Here is a 24,583-nt window from a genome sequence, read left to right on the forward strand (position 1 = left end):
CTTTCTTTCTCTCTGCATTGTTCGGAAGGGCCCGTAATTAAGCATTTCACTGTTTATGAAGCATGTGACAAATAACATTTTATTTGATTTATGTTGGTATAGATTAAACGGGTTAGAAAGTTGGAAGGGGAAAATACTCACATTTTCATATGTAAATAGCGGCATGAATGTCAACAGGAAATCAAAACATAGTTCCATTAATTAATGTCAACATATCTTGTTTGTGGAGCCGCAAAAGCAACTTATATATAATTATTTTCCTGAAGCGTTAATAAAACATTTGTGTGGTGAAACTTGACTTTGTCTACAATATGCCTGCAGAGCTGCCAGACATAACAGCATGGCTTCATGCTTTATTAACTCCTCTGTCTGTCTATTCTACATGTGTCATGGAAGAGAGGGTTCAGGAGGAGAGGGAGAAATGGGAGGGAAAGAGGGAGGTAGAGATGGGAGGGAAAGTGGCATGGGAGTCAGGGCATGGAGAGAAATGGGCGGGGTAGGAAATATTGCACAGATGTAACTCACCACCTCGTTTAGGTCATATGTAGCAAAACACTCTTAAGCCAGCCCCACCCATCTCTTTAAGGATTCACATGTGCTAAACAGTGAGTAGTGTAGTAAAGGTTAAGACTGAAAGTGGTAGTAACCTACAATAAGGAACAATTCAAGGTAAACAGAGTTTCCAGATAAAAAAATATTTTATAAATATTAGATGCCTTTTACCCAGACACACTTGTCTAAATGTATGGGTCATGTGAAATAAATGCTATAACCCCCAGCCACATCCAGTGGTGGAAAAAGCACTAAATTATCATACTTGAGTAAAATTATAAATCAATTCAAATTCCTTATATTTAACAAACCAGACGGCACAATTGTATTTTGCTTTAATTATTTATATATTGACGGATAGCCAGGGGCACAATGAACTTAAGTATCAAAAGTTAAAGTAAAAATATTAACCATTTCAAATACGGTATATTAAGCAAACCAGACTGCACTATTTTATTATTTTTATTGACAGAGAGCCAGGCACACACCAACACTCAGACATAATTTACAAATTAAGCATTTGTGTTTAGTGAGTCTGCCAGATCAGAGACAGTAGGGATGTACAGGGATGTGTGAGTTGGAAAATTTTCCTGTCAAAATGTAACGAGTACTTTGTGGTGTCAAGAAAAATGTATGGAGTAAAAAGTACATTATTTTCTTTATGAATGTAGTGAAGTAAAAATTGCCCAAAAAATAAATGGTAAAGTAATGTACAGATACCATAAACAATGACTTAAGTAAAAAATACTTTAAAGTACTACTTAATTACTTTACACCACTGCCCAAATGCCTTCACACCAGTACATTAGCATACTTTATATACTGTTACACATGCACTTATCATATAGTATTCTATACATAAGTTAAGTCCATGCAAACTGAGTGAGTTTTTTTTGCTGTACGTAAACCATACTGTACATAAACAGTACTGTACATAAACAGCTGCATGCGCCATATATTTATTTGGTGGACACTTGATACAGTCACATGATATTGTTGTGGTTATGTCACAAAATCATGTTACAACCAGACATCAATATTCATTTCATATATCAATATTTTGCCAAGTCTTGCTAAGTGGATGGTCTCTACAGAAGGTGTAAACTGTACAGCCGAATGGTTACTTGTATTGTAGCAATATTAGAAATAGATAGTATCAGTACAAATAAAATATACAGTACTGTATATACAAGAACAATATCAATAACAATATCAGTGATAGACGAGGTAATTATAGGCATACAATCAGGGGTGAAGTGGCTGAGCAGCAGGGATAAACAATAGTAGCAGCAACATATGGCGTGTGTGTTAGGAGAGAGTCATGTGAATAGAGGCACTGCAGATAGCGCTGATGACTGGTCCGTCCAAACCACGCATGAACAAGGGAATCTATTTTCGGAGAGCCTGTTTCTGTCCTGCCCTTGACTTTGGTGCAGTGCATGTGATGTCCATAGCCTCTTCGTCGCAAAACTCCCTGATCTTCCCAAAAAGACTGTTTGTCTAGGTGTGTCCAGTCCAGGTGGTGCTTTTGCAGGCAGACTATCTATGGGAGGAAGGATGTCAGTGTTGCGCAGCAGCTGAAACCTGGTCCTGACAGTCCGAACGCTCTTTGGCGACATCACAAGGCTCCTGAGCGTCGAAGGTGTAAAACAGGGAACAAGTTGAAAAAAAATACGAAGACATTATCACATCAATTCACCTCCCAAGTTTAGATAAGAATAACCTCACACAATGAACATTATCGTTTACCTGAAGTGCTGGTACAGCTTGATCTGTGGCAGCAGCCTGAAGTACAGAGTCAGGTGTTGTTGCCAGCCATAGCTTTCCACCAGCACTGTACCATCCTCCAGTCCAACCAGCTGTGGGATGTTGACTGCTGTCACAGTGCTGTCCTTCACAATACCAGCAATCTCAGACAAAGAGTCCACTCTGGTCTTTCTGAAGCGCTGCTTGATGAGGCCGAAGCACCAGTTGGGTGCAAACTGGAGGTGGTCTATGATCAGGAAGTGAAGGTCCAGATTGTGGTGGAGCCTGTGCATGGTCCACCAGGCACAATACCAGAGCACAACATTGTTCTTGTTTTGGCCACTGCAGTTATCACAATTCATTGGGCGCCAAAGGGGGATTGTGAGGTTCTGTGTTATACACTATAGCCCTTACCATATCATATGTGATGGAATATTATTTGCTGTTGGCTTGTGTGGGTATATGTGTTATGCAACATAGCTGACTTGAGACATTGTTAACAGTTTCAGGGCCATGAGCCTTTCTCATGATGGAAAAATACAGAATAACATGAAGACAGGAACTGTGCAATGAGTTGGGGGGGGGTCACATTCAGAACGTAGTGTTGCGAGAACAAACGGTCTTTTGTTAGATAACAGGAGCCAGGTGCCTGATAACTGTATATTCTACACAACTACAACGACTGACCACTGGAGCGCCCGCGGGATGGGACCAGCTCTGCGCCAACAATCAACGATAGGCTGGGTGAGTCTAAACCACGCCCAGTCTCTACTCTGACAGGCCTGCTCGGAAGCAGGAACTACTTCTGTCATCAGAGTATATTATAATATATTTGTCAGGAACAAGTCAGTTCTCTGTTTGCCCTGTGAGGTGGGACAGAGAGCCCGTATATACGAAAATTGCATTTACCACTTATTACTTAGCTAATAAAAAATACATAGTACACAATCGGTGACTCAATATCATATTTATCCTGATACCAGATTCGAATTGACGCAACCCTAACAGTGATCAGGAAGTGAAGGTCCAGATTGTGGTGGAGCCTGTGCATGGTCCACCAGGCACAATACCAGAGCACAAAATTGTTCTTGTTTTGGCCACTGCAGTTATCACAATTCAGGTTCATACGTGTTATCCCAACTCTGTAGTAGGTGAAGAAATGGCGCATGTAGTTGATGACTGCGCTGCTGCCTTTGCTTGCGCTAGCTCTCTTTTTGATGACTGTATGACTGGTGGATTAGAGTCAGGCATGTTCTACTAATTGATGCTGAAAGATAAATTCCAGATACAAATATTTTAGCACTATTATAAATTAGATGTGAAATGGCATTCTGAGGTTCACTACACACAGTTCATACAGGTAATGTTAGCTACTGTAGCTAGCCAGCCACCTAATGTCAGCTGGCTAACTAACAGAAAGCTTTAACTAGCAATACAAACCAATTGGCATAGCTAGCTAAAGTTAACCAATAGGTTCCATGTTAGCTAGCTATTTAGCCATGCGAAATGGCATTCTAAAAAACATCACTAATGTTACACACACCTCATACACATAAGTTAATGTTAGTTTGCAAGCCAGCCACCTAACCTCAGCTAACATTAGCTAGCTAACAGCAAGCTTTAACTTGGGATATTTTGTTTAGACATGTAATGTTAACATTAGCTAGCTAAAAAATGAACTATAATCCCAATCCATAGTGTAATGTTACTAGCAATACAAACCGATTGTCACAGCAAGCTAAAGTTAACTAAATAACGTTAAGTTTAATGTTAGTTAGCAAGCCAGCCATCGAACTCTAGCTGGCTAGCTAACAGCAAGCTTTAGCTTGCAATGAAAACAACTTTCTGACTAAATTAGAAACGTATTTAATATCTGAATCTGTAGCTAGATTCTTACCTGTATACATGGATGAAAGCTTCACCGCAGACTGCAAACCTTTTATAAGACATCCTGTGTTTCCGTTTAGTTTGCACAGCTTGTTTGGCCTGTTGTGTTCCACTGATTTCAAAACGTGTTATTTTCCGAGTGAGAGTGAGTCAGCATTCATCGTCCAGAAAGTAGTCCAACTTTTTACCACTGTCCTTTGTCGATAGTACCTGATAAATTCAGGGGAGCAATGTTATTGAGAGCAGTAGCAACATATTTGCAGTTCTCCATGGCTAATGTTAAAAAAAATTTAAAGCAGTAGAAAGGATTATCTAGGCATTATGGGCTATTCATTTTATAGATACAAGATGCCACACCAATCCAAACTCATCTCTCGGCATGTCCAGCCCACTCCTTATCTCAGCCAATCATGGCTAGCGGGAAGGTTGATGACTTTCTCTGTGGCTAAACCAACTAGGCTCGTAATTTATTTATTTTTCATAATGTATCGTATTTACAGATGACGTACAAGTTTGATATTAAGGCACATGAAAGTTCACATGCTCGAGATCGCATTTCTGCCAAAATCACATTTTCATTTAAATAAACATGTTTATGTTCAAAAGGCTCTCCTGTGAGGTTGTGACTTGCGACATATGACTAGTTTCAAGAATCGGGTCACAAATACATCTTTCCTTCCAAACTTTACCCAACTTCGTCAAACTGCTCAACTAGGGAAAGACAGACAGAGAGGTAATTTAAATCTTAGAGAGTGTGATCTCGTTAAAAAATAGACATTTGACCAAGAAGGAGAGCGATGGAGTGCTGCATCAGATGACCTGATCTCTACAATCACCCGACCTCAACCCAATTGAGATGGTTCGGGATGAGTTGGACCGCAGAGTGAAGGAAAAGCAGCCAACAAGTGCTCAGCATATGTGGGAACTCCTTCAAGACTGTTGGAAAATCATTCCAGATGAGCTGGTTGAGAGAATGCCAAGAGTATGCAAAGCTGTCATCAAGCCAAAGGGTGGCTACTTTGAAAAATCTCAAATATATGATATATATATATTTTTTGCACTATTTTGGTTACTATATGATTCTATATGTGTTATTTCATAGTTTTGATGTTTCCATTATTATTCTACAATGTAGAAAATAGTAAAACAATAAAGAAAAATCCTTGAATGAGTAGGTGTATCAAAACTTTTGACTGGTACTGTACATCTAGCTGATTTTTCTAGATGGTTTTCTGCTTCGGGTAAGATTAAGGGGGAGGTGTGTGTCTTTTTGTTAACAACAGCTGGTGCGCGATCTCTAATGTTAAGGAAGTCTCTATGTTTTGCTCGCCTGAGTTAGAGTACCTCATGATAAGCTGTTGACCATACTATTTGTTACTACTGTTTACATCTACATTTTTCGTAGCTATGTATTTACCACCACAAACCGATGCTGGCACTAAGACTGCACTCAATGAGTTGTATAGGTCAATAAGCAAACAAGAAAATGGGGTCTGCTTATTAAAACAGATAGATATTACAGACTGGGTCAGGCAGAGTTTGAAAATGTCCGTGAAGACACTTGACAGACAAATCCCGCTACAACCTCCGACAAGCCATCAAACAGTCAAAACATCAATACAGGACAAAGATGGAATCCTACTACGCCAGCTCTGAAGCTCGTCGGATGTGGCAAGTCTTGCAAACTATCAACGATTACAAAGGGAAACAAAGCCGCGAGCTTCCCAGTGATGCAAGCCTACCAGAAGAGCTAAATTCCTTCTACACTCGCTTCAAGGCAAGCAGCACTGAACTATGCATGAGACCACCAGCTGTTCCTGATGTGTGATCTCGCTCTCCATAGTCGATGTGAGTAAGACCTTTAAACAGGTTAACATTCAAATGGCAGAGGGGCCAGACGGATTACTAGGACTATCTTCCCATAGCACTCACATATATAACCATGAAATGCTTTGAAAGGCTGGACTTGGCTCATGTCAACACCAGCGTCCCAGACACCCTGGACCCACTCTAATTCACATACCGCCCCAACAGATCCACAGATTACACAATCTCTATTGCACTCCACACTGCCCTCTCCCACCTGGACAAAGAGAACGTCTCCGTGAAAATGCTGTTCATTGACTATAGTTCAGCGTTCAACGCCATAGTGCCCTCCAAGCTCATCACTAAGATCAGGACCCTGGGACTGAACACCTCCCTCTGTAACTGGATCCTGGACTTACTGACAGGCCACCCCCAGGTGGTGAGGGTAGGCAACAACACCTCCACCACGCTGAACCTTAATACGCTGGTCCCTCATTGGAGCGTGCTTAGTCCCCACCTGTACTCCCTGTTCACCCACGACTGCGTGGTCGCGGACGACTCCAACATCATCATTAACTTTGCTGACTACACCGCGGTGATTGGCCTGATCACCGATGACGATGAGGCAGCATATTGCCCCTTGAAACTCAACTCTGGACCTCGAAGCCAGTCCCACTGCATTTTTTCATTGTTCCCCTCTAATCAGGGACTGATTTAGAGATGGGACACCAGGTGTGTGCAATTAATTATCAGGTAGAACAGAAAACCAGCAGGCTCTGGATCTCGTAGCGTAAGAGTTGAGTACCCCTGCTATAGCCTATATTCTCTATCCATTGTTGAGATGGGCCCGTAAATAATCATTTCACTCTCCGTCACCAAATAACATTTTCATTTAAGGAAATTAAAGTGAACATTCTCTCCAGGCACCTGAATATAGTCAAAATGTAGTTGGTCCAGCCTAGTCAACCAGAAACACTACAAAGAACAGTTACTCGCAAACATTTCACCAAACAAACTCCATGCATACAACCCAACTCATGCACGTTGATACATACTGTATCTCAGCTCATCCCTGAGTCCTTGGTGCTCACCCATGGTCAGTGTATTGTTAGGATCTGTATGAGCAGCAAATGGCTCTGCACCTGGTTGACCCCTTTAATTTACACACTGATCAAAACTTTTATGTAGTGTTTCTGGCTTCCTTTCCGTTACGTTGCCAGTGATCACAGAGCTGAATTCAACAGATGTTCTGAAGCTAACGAAGTGAGACTGGTAAACATTAATTTAATTGTTTTGTTTGTTTTTATATGGCAGGATTTGCAGTGTCCTCTATATACACACACACAAGTGCATAAACTAGGACAAACTTCTCTTTCTATCCCCCACACACTACTACGGCAGCGGCTACTAGTACTACTACTGCTACTACTACTACTATTTCTATTGTTACTACTACTGCTACTTCTATTACTATTCTACTACTGCTGCTACTACTACTACTACTACTACTACTATTACTACTACTCCAATTTGTAAGTCGCTCTGGATAAGAGCGTCTGCTAAATGACTTAAATGTAAATGTACTATTACTAATATTATTACTACTACTACTACTTCTGCTGCTAGTGCTGCTTACTACTGCTACTGCTACTACTATTACTACTGCTACTACTACTGCTACTACTAATATTATTACTACTACTGATACTTCTACTACTACTACTAATACTGCTGCTGCTGCTACTACTATTGCTACTACTACTACTGCTATTACTACTACTATTATTACTACTACTGCTACTTCTACTGCTACTACTGCTACTACTACTACTGCTACAGTACTACTTCTGCTACTACTGCTACTACTACTACTACTACATTGTAAGTGATGGGTGGTACAGGAGTATGTTGCCATGGAATATTGTAGCAGGCTCTGAAAAACTTGTCACATAGAATTAATTGTTACAGCACTGACAACAGACTCCTCCCAGAACTCTGTGGAGGAGCTGGGGTAGAGCAGCCCAGTTCATTGTGGAAGGAGCTGGGGGAGAGCGACGGTGATTGGCTCTGCAACTTGTGAAAAGCGTTCAGCTCTGATCCACTTTTTGTAAGAAATCATTAGCAGCAGAAAATGCAGCTGTGTCACACAGGTTCACAGCTCAAACGCTTGGGTTCACAGCCCCCCCTTCAAGACAGGAGGAGAAAAAGGAGACGTTCTAGCACTCCTCCACACCGTCAAAACTTTTCCTTTTTTCTTTTTATGTTTATTTATTTCATTCCTTGAGGAGTTGACCCTAACGAGCGCTAACAGTGCGTCTGCCGTCTGGGCCCTCTTGTCACTGTCACCATGACAACGCCCTCCAGAGTGAGGTGGCATTGCCATTTGTAAAAGAGGATGTGAGGAGCTGCTGGGCTATGTTTAACTAGCAGGCGACCGTGAGTGAGAGCAGCGCTCCTCATCTCAGCTTAGCTGACCCCTGCTCATATGTTCAAAACATTCCTCTGTATTGTTCTCTCTTTTTTTCCTCTACAGTCGATTGTGAGATTTGAGAGTCTTCGGGGAAGAGATGAAAGACCCGTTGTCAAGCTGTCGGTTTCGCGCATGACACCCACTCCATGGTGCTTTTCATTAGAACATGAAGAGGTGACATGAGGGGACATGTTGTGATGTCCCAGTAGACTGCACATTTTTCTTACTTTCCAGTGTCATCCATCCTGCTGTCTTGAAAAGTTGCCTGACCTGCTAATGCATTCTATGACAGACAGGGGACAGACTTGGTGTGAATCTCAAAGGCTCAGCCCCACCTCTTAAAGTCATAGCATTAACTCAGACACAGCTGACACAATTTACAATGTAGATGCTGTAGTTTAGCAGGTTAAGCATCAGGCAAAACTATTTAACCCCCTATAGTTGATGTCTGTGCCCCCATGGAAATTTAATTAGATTTTCTTTTAAATCCCCATAAAAATCTGTCCGTTTAAGCTAGGGATATCTTCTTTTTTTTGCATTGGATGCATCTCAAGCCACCACATCAGGGCACTTCCAAATCTGCGGTGAAAGGTGACAGAGCTAGAGTGGTGTTTGTCAGACCATGGGACATCCCTAAAATTGGTCTTCTTACAAAATCGATTGGTATCGTCCGAATGGTAACTGAACAAAAATGTGTGACTCGTTTCAAGAAACTAGGCTCTACTTCACAGGAAATGCATTTGAAAGTAAATGTTTTTTTTAATCCAAATGCATTTTTGGGAAGACATTTCTTCTGGAACGTGAAATGTCATGTGCCTTAATAACAAACTTGTATGTCATCTGTAAATTCTAATAAAATAGTTAAATTACGAGCCTAGTTGCTTTAGCCACAGAAAAAGGCAGTAACCTTTCCGTTAGCCATGGTTGGCTGGGATAATGGATGGGCTGGACATGCCGAGAGATGAGTTCGGATTGGTCTGCCTTGTAGCACGATTCTGTCTATAACATGAGAAGCTCAGTATGTGTAGGTGATCCTTTCTAACGCATCTTTTTTTTAAAGATATCACAAAGAACTGCAGAAGTGTTGCTAATGCTCTCCACTTACTGGAGGACAGGGTTTTGAAATCAGTGGAATGTCCGGTGGAAGCAGAGTATGATAGCTAAGAAGGTGGAGAAAAGTTTGGGATTTGATTGAAAATATGCAGATGGAGTCAAAAAGAGAACACACAGAGGGCTGTTGTATAAAACACCAATCTCCGGATTACATCATCAAACTAAGGGCAACCATGGCATCTGTGACATAGAGGGAGAAGAGTTCATTCATGTAAACGGGTAAGAGAGTCTAGCTAGCTACGTTTTCAGGTATTATACATTTCAAATTTTGTCAGAAAGCCGTTTCATTGCTGTTAGATAGCTAGCTAACGTTAACTGACTGGCTCACTAGCTAACATTATGTGTATGATCTGTGTATAATAATATTCGTCTCTCATGCCATTTGCATTGCTAGTTACAGCCTAATGTTAGCTAGCTAGCTGACATTGAACCTAGTTGGTCAACTTTAGCTATCTACAGATTCATGCAGGGTAGTAACGTTATGAGTTGGGATTATGGTTCATTGTTTAGCTAGGTAGCTAGCTACATAGAGTGGGGAGAACAAGTATTTGATACACTGCAGATTTTGCAGGTTTCCCTACTTACAAAGCATGTAGAGGTCTGTAATTTTTATCATAGGTACACTTCAACTGTGAGAGACGGAATCCAGAAAATAACATTGTATGATTTTTAAGTAATTAATTTTTGTATTTATAATTTTTCATACGCGACGCTAACCAGAGCATAACGGACCAATTAATTTTTTATCCCCGGATTCCCACCGTACAAGGAACATTTTTCAGCTGGATCTTCACAACTAGCTATCGAGCTAAACCGCAACCCTGGTCGATTACTCCTGGCTAGCGTTTCCACCCACGTAGCTTGAAGCTAACCCGGCCAGACCTCCTGTGCTCCTAGCATACTCCTGGGCTACAATACCCGGACTCACGACCGGTCTATCGATGTCACTGCATTAAGAGGAATAAACAGACTCACCCCACCGCGACGTCCTCCAAAGGCTAACTCTCTAGCCCTCGCTATCTCCTTGCTTGCTAATTCGGCATGCTAACTGCTAGCTTGTTTAACCCAGGTCCGCTAACTACTACCTTGTTTACCCCGGCCTGCTAATCTGTTAGCTTGTTAGCACAGGCCTGCTAACCGTTAGCACAGGCCTCCCAAACACGCAGTGGCCCATATGTACTTTCTATCTCTTCCCGATTTTAAAAAATTTGTTTATACCTTCCGGAAACCTGCCTCACCCAATGTGATACGGAATCGCTATTATTTTTAATTTTTAGAACACACTCAAGAACCTCCAGAAGCTAACCAGCTAACTAGCTACAAGCTATTTAGTCATTGTTAGTTTCTTAACCTGGATAACACTCGCCAGTCCAGCCCCCCTGCCCCATCAACCGCTGCCCCTGGACTCTGATCACTTGGCTACATAGCTGATGCACGCTGGACTGTCCATTAATCACGGTACTCCATTCTGCTTGTTCGTTTTATCTGTCGGCCCCGTTGCCTAGTCAATGCCATTTTACCTGCTGTTGTTATGCTAGCTGATTAGCTGTTGTCTCACCCACTGTTTTAGCTAGCTTTCCGAATTCAACACCTGTGATTACTGTATGCCTCGCTGTATGTCTCTCTCAAATGTCAATATGCCTTGTATACTGTTGCTCAGGTTAGTTATCATTGTTTTAGTTCACAATGGAGCCCCTAGTCCCACTCCTCATACCCCTGATACCCCCTTTGTCCCACCTCCCACATATGCGGTGACCTCACCCATTACAACCAGCATGTCCAGAGATAAAACCTCTCTCATCATCACCCAGTGCCTGGGCTTACCTCCGCCATACCCGCACCCCACCATACCCCTGTCTGCGCATTATGCCCTGAATATATTCTACCATGCCCAGAAACCTGCTCCTCTTAGTTATTTCTTAGTTATTCTCTGTCCCCAACGCTCTAGGCGACCAGTTTTGATAGCCTTTAGCCTTTAGCCGCACCCTCATACTACTCCTTCTCTGTTCCGCGGGTGATGTGGAGGTAAACCCAGGCCCTGCATGTCCCCAGGCACCCTCATTTGTTGACTTCTGTGATCGAAAAAGCCTTGGTTTCATGCATGTCAACATCAGAAGCCTCCTCCCTAAGTTTGTTTTACTCACTGCTTTAGCACACTCTGCTAACCCTGATGTCCTTGCCGTGTCTGAATCCTGGCTCCATACCCAACTATAACATCTTCCGTCAAGATAGAACTGCCAAAGGGGGAGGAGTTGCAGTCTACTGCAGAGATAGCCTGCAAAGTAATGTCATACTTTCCAGGTCCATACCCAAACAGTTCGAACTACTAATTCTGAAAATTACTCTCTCCAGAAATAAGTCTCTCACTGTTGCCGCCTGCTACCGACCCCCCTCAGCTCCCAGCTGTGCCCTGGACACCATTTGTGAACTGATTGCCCCCCATCTAGCTTCAGTTTGTTCTGTTAGGTGACCTAAACTGGGATATGCTTAACACCCCGGCAGTCCTACAATCTAAGCTAGATGCCCTCAATCTCACACAAATCATCAAGGAACCCACCAGGTACAACCCTAACTCTGTAAGCAAGGGCACCCTCATAGACGTCATCCTGACCAACTGGCCCTCCAAATACACCTCTGCTGTCTTCAACCAGGATCTCAGCGACCACTGCCTCATTGCCTGTATCCGCTACGGTGCCGCAGTCAAACGACCACCCCTCATCACTGTCAAACGCTCCCTAAAACACTTCTGTGAGCAGGCCTTTCTAATCGACCTGGCCCGGGTATCCTGGAAGGACATTGACCTCATCCCGTCAGTTGAGGATGCCTGGTCATTCTTTAACCTCTTGCTTCTACTCGGGACGCTTGCGTCCCAACTAGAGCTCTGGAAATGCAAATGCGCTACGCTAAATGCTAATAGTATTAGTTAAAACTCAAAAGTTCATTAAAATACACATGCAGGGTATCGAATTAAAGCTACACTCGTTGTGAATCCAGGCAACAAGTCAGATTTTTAAAATGCTTTTCGGCGAAAGCATGAGAAGCTATTATCTGATAGCATGTAACACCCCAAAAGACCCACAGGGGACGTAAACAAAATAATTAGCATTTCGGCGTTACACAAACCGCACAATAAAATAGAAAACATTCATTACCTTTCACCATCTTCTTTGTTGGCACTCCTAGATGTCCCATAAACACTATTTGGGTCTTTATTTAGATTAAATCGGTCCATATAAAGCCTAGATATCGTTATATGTAGACTGTGTGATAAACGAAAAAAACATCGTTTCAAAACGTAACGTCATTTTTTTAAATTCAAAAAGTCGACGATAAACTTTCACAAAACACTTCGAAATACGTTTGTAATGCAACTTTAGGTATTAGTAAACGTTAATAAGCGATAAAATTCATCAGGAGGCGATGTAAAGATCATTAGCTGTCCGTCTGGAAAAATGAAACTCAACGAAAATATCCGGTCCTAGACCTGAGGAGATACGGTGCCCTGCATGTGTTTGACCAAGAAAAAACTCGAAGGGAAATGACAAGACTCTAGACACCGTGTGGAAGCTGTAGGTACTGCAACCTCAGTCAATTAATTGTGGTTCACCTTTATCAATGGGTTCAAGTAGCGCATGGATATATTTTCCCATTTTCAGTGATCAGTTTTTCCTGTGCTTTTCGATGTAAATGCCGTTCTGGTAAAGCCACAGCAGTGATTTAACCAGTTTTATAAACGTCTGAGTGTTTTCTATCCACACAGACTAAGCAAATGCATATACTATATTCCTGGCATGAGTAGCAGGGCGCTGAAATGTTGCGCGATTTTTAACAGAATGTTCAAAAAAGTAGAGGGTCGACTTAAGAGGTTAAGAGTAACTTCCTCACCATTTTAGATAGGCATGCTCCGTTCAAAAAATGCAGAACTAAGAACAGATACAGCCCTTGGTTCACTCCAGACCTGACTGCCCTCGACCAGCACAAAAACATCCTGTGGCGGACTGCAATAGCATCGAACAGTCCCCGCGATATGCAACTGTTCAGGGAAGTCAGGAACCAATACACGCGGTCAGTCAGGAAAGCTAAGGCCAGCTTCTTCAGGCAGAAGTTTGCATCCTGTAGCTCCAACTCCAAAAAGTTCTGGGACACTGTGAAGTCCATGGAGAACAAGAGCACCTCCTCCCAGCTGCCCACTGCACTGAGGCTAGGAAACACGGTCACCACCGACAAATCCATGATTATCGAAAACTTCAACAAGCATTTCTCAACGGCTGGCCATGCCTTCCGCCTGGCTACTCCTACCTCGGCCAACAGCTCCGGCCCCCGCAGCTCCTCGCCCAAGCCTCTCCAGGTTCTCCTTTACCCAAATCCAGATAGCAGATGTTCTGAAAGAGCTGCAAAACCTGGACCCGTATAAATCAGCTGGGCTTGACAATTTGGACCCTCTATTTCTGAAACTATCCGCCGCCATTGTCGCAACCCCTATTACCAGCCTGTTCAACCTCTCTTTCATATCGTCTGAGATCCCCAAGGATTGGAAAGCTGCCGCAGTCATCCCCCTCTTCAAAGGGGGAGACACCCTGGACCCAAACTGTTACAGACCTATATCCATTCTGCCCTGCCTATCTAAGGTCTTCGAAAGCCAAGTCAACAAACAGGTCACTGACCATCTCGAATCCCACCGTACCTTCTCCGCTGTGCAATCTGGTTTCCGAGCCGGTCACGGGTGCACCTCAGCCACACTCAAGGTACTAAACGACATCATAACTGCCATCGATAAAAGACAGTACTGTGCAGCCGTCTTCATCGACCTTGCCAAGGCTTTCGACTCTGTCAATCACCATATTCTTATCGGCAGACTCAGTAGCCTCGGTTTTTCGGATGACTGCCTTGCCTGGTTCACCAATTACTTTGCAGAGTTCAGTGTGTCAAATCGGAGGGCATGCTGTCCGGTCCTCTGGCAGTCTCTATGGGGGTGCCACAGGGTTCAATTCTCGGGCCGACTCTTTTCTCTGTATATATCAATGATGTTGCTCTTGCTGCGGGCGATTCCCTGATCCACCTCTACGCAGACGACACCATTCTATATACTTCCGGCCCGTCCTTGGACACTGTGCTATCTAACCTCCAAACGAGCTTCAATACCATACAACACTCCTTCCGTGGCCTTCAACTGCTCTTAAACTCTAGTAAAACCAAATGCATGCTTTTCAACCGTTCGCTGCCTGACCAGCATCACCACCCTGGATGGTTCCGACCTTGAATATGTGGACATCTATAAGTACCTAGGTGTCTGGCTAGACTGTAAACTCTCCTTCCAGACTCATATCAAACATCTCCAATCAAAAATCAAATCAAGAGTCGGCTTTCTATTCCGCAACAAAGCCTCCTACACTCACGCTGCCAAGCTTACCCTAGTAAAACTGACTATCCTACCGATCCTCGACTTTGGCGATGTCATCTACAAAATTGCTTCCAACACTCTACTCAGCAAACTGGATGCAGTTTATCACAGTGCCATCCGTTTTGTCACTAAAGCACCTTATACTACCCACCACTGCGACTTGTATGCTCTAGTCGGCTGGCCCTCGCTACATATTCTTCGCCAGACCCACTGGCTCCAGGTCATCTACAAGGCCATGCTAGGTAAAGCTCCGCCTTATCTCAGTTCACTGGTCACGATGGCAACACCCATCCGTAGCACGCGCTCCAGCAGGTGTATCTCACTGATCATCCCTAAAGCCAACACCTCATTCGGCCGCCTTTCGTTCCAGTACTCTGCTGCCTGTGACTGGAACGAATTGCAAAAATCGCTGAAGTTGAGACTTTTATCTCCCTCACCAACTTCAAACATCTGCTATCTGAGCAGCTAACCGATCGCTGCAGCTGTACATAATCTATTGGTAAACAGCCCACCCATTTTCACCTACCTCATCCCCACAGTTTTTATTTATTTACTTTTCTGCTCTTTTGCACACCAATATCTCTACCTGTACATGATCATCTGATCATTTATCACTCCAGTGTTAATCTGCAATATTGTAATTATTCGCCTACCTCCTCATGCCTTTTGCACACATTGTATATAGACTCCCCTTTTTTCTACTGTGTTATTGACTTGTTAATTGTTTACTCCATGTGTAACTCTGTGTTGTCTGTTCACACTGCTATGCTTTATCTTGGCCAGGTCGCAGTTGCAAATGAGAACTTGTTCTCAACTAGCCTACCTGGTTAAATAAAGGTGAAATAAAAAAATAAAAAAATACAATGGTGTGACCACCATTTGCCTCATGCAGCACAACACATCTCCTTTACATAGAGTTGATAAGGCTGTTGATTGCGGCCTGTGGAATATTTTCCCACTCTTTAATGGCTGTGCGAAGTTGCTGGACATTGACGGGAAATGGAACAGGCAGTTGTAACCGTCAATCCAGAGCATCCCAAACATACTCAGTGGGTTTCATGTCTGGTGAGTATGCAGGCCAAGAAAGAACTTGGCCATTTTCAGTTTACTTGAATTGTGTACAGATTCTTGCGATTTGGGGCCATAAATAATCATGCTGAAACATGAGGTGCTGGCGGTGGATGAATAGCACAACATTGGGCTTCAGGATCTCATCACAGTGTCTCTGTGCATTAAAATTAACATAGATCAAATTAAATTGTGTTTGTTGTCAAACTTTGAGACATCTGTGATATTATGTTGTGTGACAAAACTGCACATTTTAGAGTGGCCTTTTATTGTCCACAGCACAAGGTGCACCTGTGTAATGACCAGATGGATGGATTATCTTGGTAAAGGAGAAATGCTCACTAACAGGGATTCAAGCAAATTTGTTCACAGAAATAGAGATAAAGAAGATTTTTGTGCATGTGGAAAAATTCTGAGGTCTTTTATTTCAGCTCATGAAACATGTGACTAACACTTTACATGTTGCGTTTATATTTTTGTTCCGTGTATTATTACCCCTACATAGAAAGATGAGACTCTCATGAACAAGATGGTGTTCTCTGTTTTGCTCTACAGGCCTCACAAGACTCATCTGAAGGCCGCCCAGTACCAGTTGAAAAAATTAATTAAAGTATATTTATGGAGACTGTTTAGTGCCAAAAATAAGGGTTTAAAAACATGTAAATATATATATTTAAAATGTATTAAAAATAAAAAATAAAATATTACATTTGCATAAGAATTCAGACCCTTTATTCAGTACTTTGTTGAAGCACCTTTGGCAGCGATTACAGTCTCGAGTCTTCTTGGGTATAAGCTTGGCACACCTGTATTTGGGGAGTTTCTCTCATTCCTCTCTGCAGATCCTCTCAAGCTCTGTCAGGTTGGATGGAGAGTATTGATGCACAGCTATTTTCAGGTCTCTCCAGAGATGTTCGATCGGGATCAAGTCTGGGCTATGGCTGGGCCACTCAAGGACATTCAGAGACTTGTCCCGAAGCCCCTCCTGCGTTGTCTTGGCTGTGTACTTAGGTTTGTTGTCCTGTTGGAAGATGAACCTACGTCCCAGTCTGAGGTCCTGAGCGCTGTGGAGCAGGTTTTCATCAAGGATCTCTCTGTACTTTGCTCTTTGCCTCGATCCTGATTAGTCTCTCAGTCCCTGCTGCTGAAAAACATCCCCATAGCATGATGCTGCCACCCCCATGCTTCACCATAGGGATGGTGCCAGGTTTACACCAGACGTGATGCTTGGCATTCAGGCCAAAGGGTTTCATCAGTCCAGAGAATCTTGTTTCTCATGGTCTGAGAGTCTTCAATACTTTTGGCAAAATCCAAACGGGCTGTCAGTTGCCTTTTTCTGAGGAGTGGCTCCCATCTGGCCACTCTACCATATAGGCCTGATTGGTGGAGAGATGCAGAGATGGTTGTCCTTCTGGAAGGTTCTCCAATCTCCACAGAGGAAATTTAGAGCTCTGTCAGAGTGACCATCGGGTTCTTGGTCGACCTCATGGCTTAGTTTTTTCTCTGACATGCACTGTCAACTGTAGGACCTTATATAGACAGGTGTGTGCCTTTCCAAATCATGTCCAATCAATTGAATTTACCACAGGTGGACTCTCAATGATGGTCAATGGAAACAGGATGTTCCTGAGCTAAATTTCGAGTTTCATAGCAAAGGGTCTGAATAGTTATGTAAATAAGGTACTTCTGTTTTTTTACATTGTCAGTCATCACTCGTTACAGGAACGGGGAGTAATTCCTGGTAATGTCAAGTGTTCTGGAAAAACTCCAGGTCCTATAAGGATGGCTACCAGTCAAATTAGACAGACAAAATCATCAATTTTGTAAATTGCATTGAACTTTTCAAACCCCAGCCAAACTACCAATGTGAAACACTAATGAACAATTTATCTCAGTGAATTCATTTGTCTCTCATTAGTCAGCAGTCAATGTTTTAATTTTGCGTGTGCATCTTCCAAGTCGCTCTCCTGGGTGTTTGCTGAAATTATGCATTTTTCTTTTTTATCTTAATTTTTCATTGAATGTCCCGTGTTTTGGCTTTGTTTTGTTGAATTTCGAGGTTGATCAAATCTGTCTGAGGTTCCCCTATGTAAGCAATGTGTTTTACAGAGTGCTATCGTTGATCCATGATATACTACCTTTTTAACACTCTATTCCAAATCCCACTGTGCTGTAAGCTTTAGTTCCTTCAATACTCTGTTTCACTCGCTCTTCATTTTCTATCAACTTTTCATGAACCTAAACTGAGGCCTCTTGAGCAGTAATTTGAATAGACAAGGGATAACTGTCACACATTAAATAGTTATTACAATAATAAGTTTGCCAATTCCCTCACATCTACATTACAAGTTGCCTAATAGGTTGGCAGGGGACTAAATAAATGGATGTGGCTTGGAGTGAGGACATAACAGAGCATCTGAATAGCAAACTTAAAGTGGCTTTGAATTCCCTGGTCTTAATTTGAGTCAATCTAACTAATCACATTTGAAAGGCTCCACTATGCGCATGGGGCATTCACCAGGCTGCTTAAAGAAGAATACCACATGAAAAAAACCAGTAAGAAAAATAGCTACAAGGGGTAAGGGGTTCAATAAATAAAATGGAGTTCAGGGTCTTTAGAACTGTAAATGAATTACAGTCAATTATGAAACCGGAAACAAATGCACAAATGCCACACAAAAATGTAGCTAACCAACTCACGCTAACATAAGACTATATCGTCTTTGTGTAATCTGTGCCCCTATGTGTTTCGTTCATGTACATAATTCAGAATTTCACACTAAACAAGATATGATTATGTTCAATTGGTAGGAAAATGAATATAAATTGTTGATGTTCTGCTGTGAATCATGACCCACCTTTTATCTAATTATAATAATTGTTTTCTTTATTCAAAGTGTTTTTCCAACCCGATTTGACAGAGTGCTCAACAACAACAAAACAAGAAAGCACATTAGATATACCACCAACACTAACAGAAACCTCTTTGACAAATTCCTTAAAACCACTATACCTAATCAACATTTTTAAAAGCATGGTGTGATCTATTAAGGAAATATGTGTTAATAAATCCTATCGATTATTTAACTGTATTGATTGTTTGTTTACTTTTGGGTCTGAGCCTGACTGTTTTTTAGCGTCTTTCCTCTTATCTCTATGATGGTCAGTCACCTGGTAGCAAAGGCAGAGGGATGTAAACAACGAATTGGAAAGAGAGGGGCCTGTGTTTGGAACATTAGAGGCTAAAACAGATAACAAATACACCTACATTTTACCAGGTTAAGAGTAAATATATTTTCATATTGGTCCCCCACGGGAATCAAACCCTCAACCCTGGCATTGCAAGTGCCATGCTCTACCATCTGAGCCACATGGGATCTACACATGTATGGGACCTACATGCGCATACACACAAAATTAAAGCATTTCCCTATGTCAGATATGATGAGTTTGGGTCTACTCTACACCTGGTTCTGAGGTTGGGGGTTGTTACACTCTTATAGGAAATTCAGGTTCTATGAGTCTGTGTGTGTGTGTGTGTGTGTGTGTGTGTGTGTGTGTGTGTGTGTGTGTGTGTGTGTGTGTGTGTGTGTGTGTGTGTGTGTGTGTGTGTGTGTGTGTGTTGTGTGTGCCCGCACTCCCTCTTTCTGTTCCAACTCTAAATTTTCCCATTTGTCTGTGAGAATCCACGCTTAAATATAGCTTACACTTGTGTGATGAATTGCTGGACCAAACATTTATGAAGAAAATGAACTGTTCCCCTGAATAGAGGCTCCTGCTAATGCCTTTATTTTTCCACTTATCTGCAAAGTTCCTCCATGGATTACCCCTAATCCCCTACCAGCTCAGCCACAATGGTTCCATTAAATAACCCAGCATATTGTAGCAAAAATGTGTTTGTCACATAATGAAAGTGCTGAAGATACGCCAGGAGAGCAATGAGGAATACCCAAAGTGAAGGATGTACATTTAGCTGAGTTCAGCCTAATAACACACTGGCTGGGGCCAACAGCATATTAGAACACAAAGGGCTTTTTTATTTCCGTCCATTCTCTAACGCCTCAATAAAGATGAATCAAGATTAATTGGACAAAAGGGTATGAATAAGAAAATGTGCAAAATTTGCTGAGTGTGCATGTAGTGTTTGTAAAACACCCAGAGGCCTACAATAACAAGGATGAAGGGGATACCATGGTAGTACATTTGTAAGCATTCCTCCCACCGTAAAAACAATAGTGATACAGAAGACAAAAGGGGGAAACTGGTAAATACAGTCTATTGATACACAGTAAATGCATATATGTAGGCGGCCCAAACCCCGACCTCTCTTTTATCAACACTGTATGCAAGGGTTCCTTTGTTGTCTTAGGAATGCTGCATTATCTCACCAACCCTTCCTTGTCACATACCTGTGAAGCAAGTGATGCTGTTGTCTTTTCATCCTGTAGGTCTGATACTGTATCTGATTGGAATTTAACTCAACAGTAATGCTATTGGTTACAACTCAGATTTTGGTCAAAAAGTTATAAAAGGGTCTTAGATTCACTATGTCTTGTTTTTACCTGCTCTGGTGAGATACTTACACTGCCTCTCTCGCTCTCTCTCCTCCCCATGGACTGTTGGTGCATGGCCTTTCTCTCAATTACATTTCAATTTAAGGAGCTTTATTGGAATGGGAAACATATGTTTACTTTGTCAAAGCAAGTGAAATAGATCATAAACAAAAGTGAAATAAACAATACAAAATTAACAGTAAACATTACACTTACAAAAGTTACAAAAGAATAATGTCAAATGTCATATTATGTCTATATACATATTATGTCTCTCTATCTCATCATGCGAACGTTATGAAAACAGTGTTAATGTCATTTAAGTTCAAGCCTTGTATGTGAATCCATTCCCTTTACAAGCTATTAAAATAATACTTGTGTTTTACATTCGCTTCTCATTACCATTTCTTGATCTTAGTTAGCTAATCTCATAGTACTTCACTACATACACAGCAAGGTTAACAATGAGGTAATTGCCACAACGCTTTTCTTTTATTTGTTTCTGTTCACCATATCAGCATTGTGCTCTCTCTAAATTGGATGCTGGAATGTACCCATTAATGAGATCAAATTGTATTTATCATCAATTTTCTCATATTCTGGTCCCACTCCTTTTGCTTTGATTTATAGAGTAATTCATGTTTCCATATGCCTCTACTTACCTCATATATCAATAGGGGTTCTCCCTCGCCTGGCCCTGCCTCTCAGTTATTTCCACACTAACAAATCAAAAAAGAATCAAATCAATATATTTAAATGTGCACTTCATCCCATCATGCCGTCAATGGATTCATAGCACAAAACAAAACAGCCTGCATTATTCATGCCGTGGCTTGATGTTGTTGCAGAGCCGGGGAAGCACAGTGTAAAGTAACTCTCAAACACCAGCCCTCTCTCCCCCACCACTTTGAGAGCATATGTTATCCAAGAACTGAACTGGTAATTAAGGATAGTGGGGCTTTTGAAGGCACAGTTTGAGTCACATGTTGTTGTTGTTTTACATTTATGCAGCACTTGCAAAAAGGAAGTAGAAAAATCAGCTTGTGAGAGCTTGCCAATGGGGGAACAGAGGAAGCAGGCTGTTTGTACTTCATTGTGTGCTGTTTCTATTAAGCTACTCTAGATCAGTGTTGAAGCAGTTGTATGACCTCTTCATCATTCATCCACTTTACACACTGCATGATAATACGTAATAATACTTATATAATCACACTGTGGAAAATGGGTCCATGAATTGTGAGGAGGGGGAAGTATAGATGTAGGTGGAGGATGGATGTGGAGAGGTGGAGATGGGCGTGGTGATGTTGGAGCAGAGATCAGGTGACAAACAGTTGCTTCAGCTCCAGAGAGCCTCTCTCCCATCCTCTCACAATCGCCGTGCATCATGATTCACACCCTCAGTGAAATTCAACTTCCCCACCATTCTCCAGTCTGTTCTAGATTCTGTGGAAGTGTTTGTTTGAGCTAGTTAAACTCTGTTGGTGTAGTGTGACAGAGATTAAGCATGGTAAAAGGAGGTCAAAGCTTTCACCATGGCGAGGTAGAGGTCACCAGAGGGTCTTCCCGGTGCTTTTCTGTATCTCCCAGTCTTTTTGTTTTTCTTCTCCTCCCTCTATCTATTGATTTGGACTCGGGGAGGATTCGGAAATAATCCTCTCGCCACTTTGCTCCTGTTTGAGATGGATATGTGTAATTAGGACCTGCTGAGTTGTCAGATTACACACACACGCACACACAGACACACACAAAGAGATAATCCCCATAGCAAACAAACAGCAAAATGATCAAAATATAAATTAGTTTGGCCAGAGTAAAGAAATCTTCTATCACAAGAAAGAGAGGAATCTTAGTCAGTCAGTCAGTCAGTCAGTCAGTCAGTCAGTCAGTCAGTCAGTCAGTCAGTCAGTCAGTCAGTCTGTCTGTCTATCAGTGTGGGGTTAGCATTTGATTTTAGACCACTTGGTTATCCATCTCTCAGTGGGGGAGGTGTCCTCAGCTCTGCTTCAGCTCCTGCATCTCTCAAGGTTGTGGTAATTAATTGAGTGAGAGTCTTATTCTGCAGGCCTACAGTACCTGCCTCTCCCTGTCCCCCATACGGATGTTAGAGGACAGAAGATCCCACTGTCATGCTTAGAATCACCTGGAGTGAAGGTGTAAAAACTCTGGCCCCAATAACTGCTGTGTTGTTCATTATGAGTACAGACCTATGCCATGAAAAGGTATTCACTTGAACTGTGCTAAATGTCGCAATAATTCTTAGCAGGCTGTGAAAGTTGCACTGATGCAAAAACATTTAGGGATTATACGATTTATATGAATCTCACCGTGGACATTCAGTGATGATCCAGCTCAACTCCCCCCCAGCACTACCTACCCCTTCCTCTGTCTCTCAATTCAATTCAAGAGGCTTTATTGGCATGGGAAACTTATGTTAACATTGCCAAAGCAAGTGAGGTAGATAATATACAAAAGTGAAATAAACAATAAAAATGAACAGTAAACATTACACTCAAAGTTCTAAAAGAATAAAGGCATTACAAATGTCATATTATGTCTATATACAGTGTTGTACAAATGGTCACAGTACAAAAGGGAAAATAAATAAGCATAAATATGGGTTGTATTTACAATGGTGTTAGTTCTTCACTGGTTGACTTTTTCTTGTGGCAACAGGTCACAAATGATGCCACACTGTGGTATTTCACCCGGTAGATATGAGAGTTGATCAAAATCAGGTTTGTCTTCGAATACTTTGTGGATATGTATAATCTGAGTGAAATATGTGTCGCGAATATGGTCGTACATTGGGAAGAAGGTTAGGAAGTGCAGCTTAATTTCCACCTCATTTTGTGGGCAGTGTGCACATAGCCTGTCTTCTCTTGAGAGCCAGGTCTGCCCACGGCAGCCTTTCTCAATAGCAAGGCTATGCTCACTGAGTCTGTACATAGTCAAAGTTCTCTATCTTTCTCCTCCCCCTGACTGTTCCTGGCTCAATGGAAAGAGACAGTGGACAGCAGGCACCAGTTTCCCTCTGAAGGTGGCAAACTGGGGAAACTGTGTCAGTGTCAGGGGATGTACAGATGCATGCTGAGAGTCTCTGTAGGCCTAACCTCTGTGGTGTGCTAAGTGCTCTGCCCCTGTTCCTGTGGATGGGGTCCCTTAAAGGCATGTCCCACTGTTTGCCCTTGCTTCCCACAGATCCATGTAAGACCTCTGGGGTTTGTCTTTGACAAGGTAGGTGAGGGGTGGTGAGAAATGGGTCTCTCTCTCCTCATGTCTTGTTCTTGTTCTATCACCTCCCTTCTTCCAACTCTCCCCAACTTCTCTACTTCTGCTTCCTTCTTTGTGATGTTAGCACACACACACACACACACACACACACACACACACACACACACACACACACACACACACACACACACACACACACACACACACACACACACACACACACACACACACACACACACACACACACACACACACACACACTTGAGCCATATCCCCTTCCCTGTCAGAATGAGATAGAGTGGGAGCACTTTCAGTGAAAGCAGTGAGATTGCATTGGGGCTCAGCCTAAAGACTCTCGGTCACAGGACTCTCATTTAGCAACGGGTGGAGAGCTACTGCTTATTCATGACTCTGCAGATTTTTTTATAGACTGCGAGCAAACGCAGCCCTCAGCTGCATCAAATCACATGCCCCAAACACTAACCACCAAACCAAACAAACCACACAGTGAGTCCTTCTCCCTACTGTACCGTACATGGCAGGCTGGAGGTATTGTTTCCCCTCACAGATATTCCCAGAGTTCCTGTCATTTTTAAAGTGTGGCAGTGTAGCATGGGCCCTTCACTTTGCCCTCTGAGTCTTTCCTGAAGAACTGCTGTCCAATCCACCAGGAACTGGGAGCATTCTTTGCCCTCTTAGTCTTTCCTGAAGAATTGCTGTCCAATCCACCAGGAACTGGGAGTATTCTCGCTGCGA

The 24,583-nt window shown here is 42.4% G+C and overlaps 1 long non-coding RNA gene across 2 annotated transcripts; it reads right to left on the reverse strand.

Annotated features, from left to right (window-relative positions):
• Window positions 1–1,000: 1,000 nt before the first annotated feature.
• LOC115102126 (uncharacterized) lies at window positions 1,001–21,516 on the reverse strand. 2 transcript variants are annotated; one of them, XR_003859408.2, is made up of 5 exons: window positions 21,259–21,516; window positions 20,627–20,705; window positions 4,196–4,395; window positions 2,302–3,565; window positions 1,001–2,181 (listed from the first exon to the last, which is right to left on the reverse strand). It is a non-coding gene; the product is annotated as an uncharacterized LOC115102126 (long non-coding RNA). The 2 variants fall into 2 exon arrangements; XR_010460145.1 differs by having other exon boundaries at window positions 20,627–21,516.
• Between the last annotated feature and the right edge of the window lie 3,067 nt (window positions 21,517–24,583).

This window comes from Oncorhynchus nerka, linkage group LG20 (genome assembly GCF_034236695.1).
Source record: "Oncorhynchus nerka isolate Pitt River linkage group LG20, Oner_Uvic_2.0, whole genome shotgun sequence".
NCBI classification, from domain to species: domain Eukaryota; kingdom Metazoa; phylum Chordata; class Actinopteri; order Salmoniformes; family Salmonidae; genus Oncorhynchus; species Oncorhynchus nerka.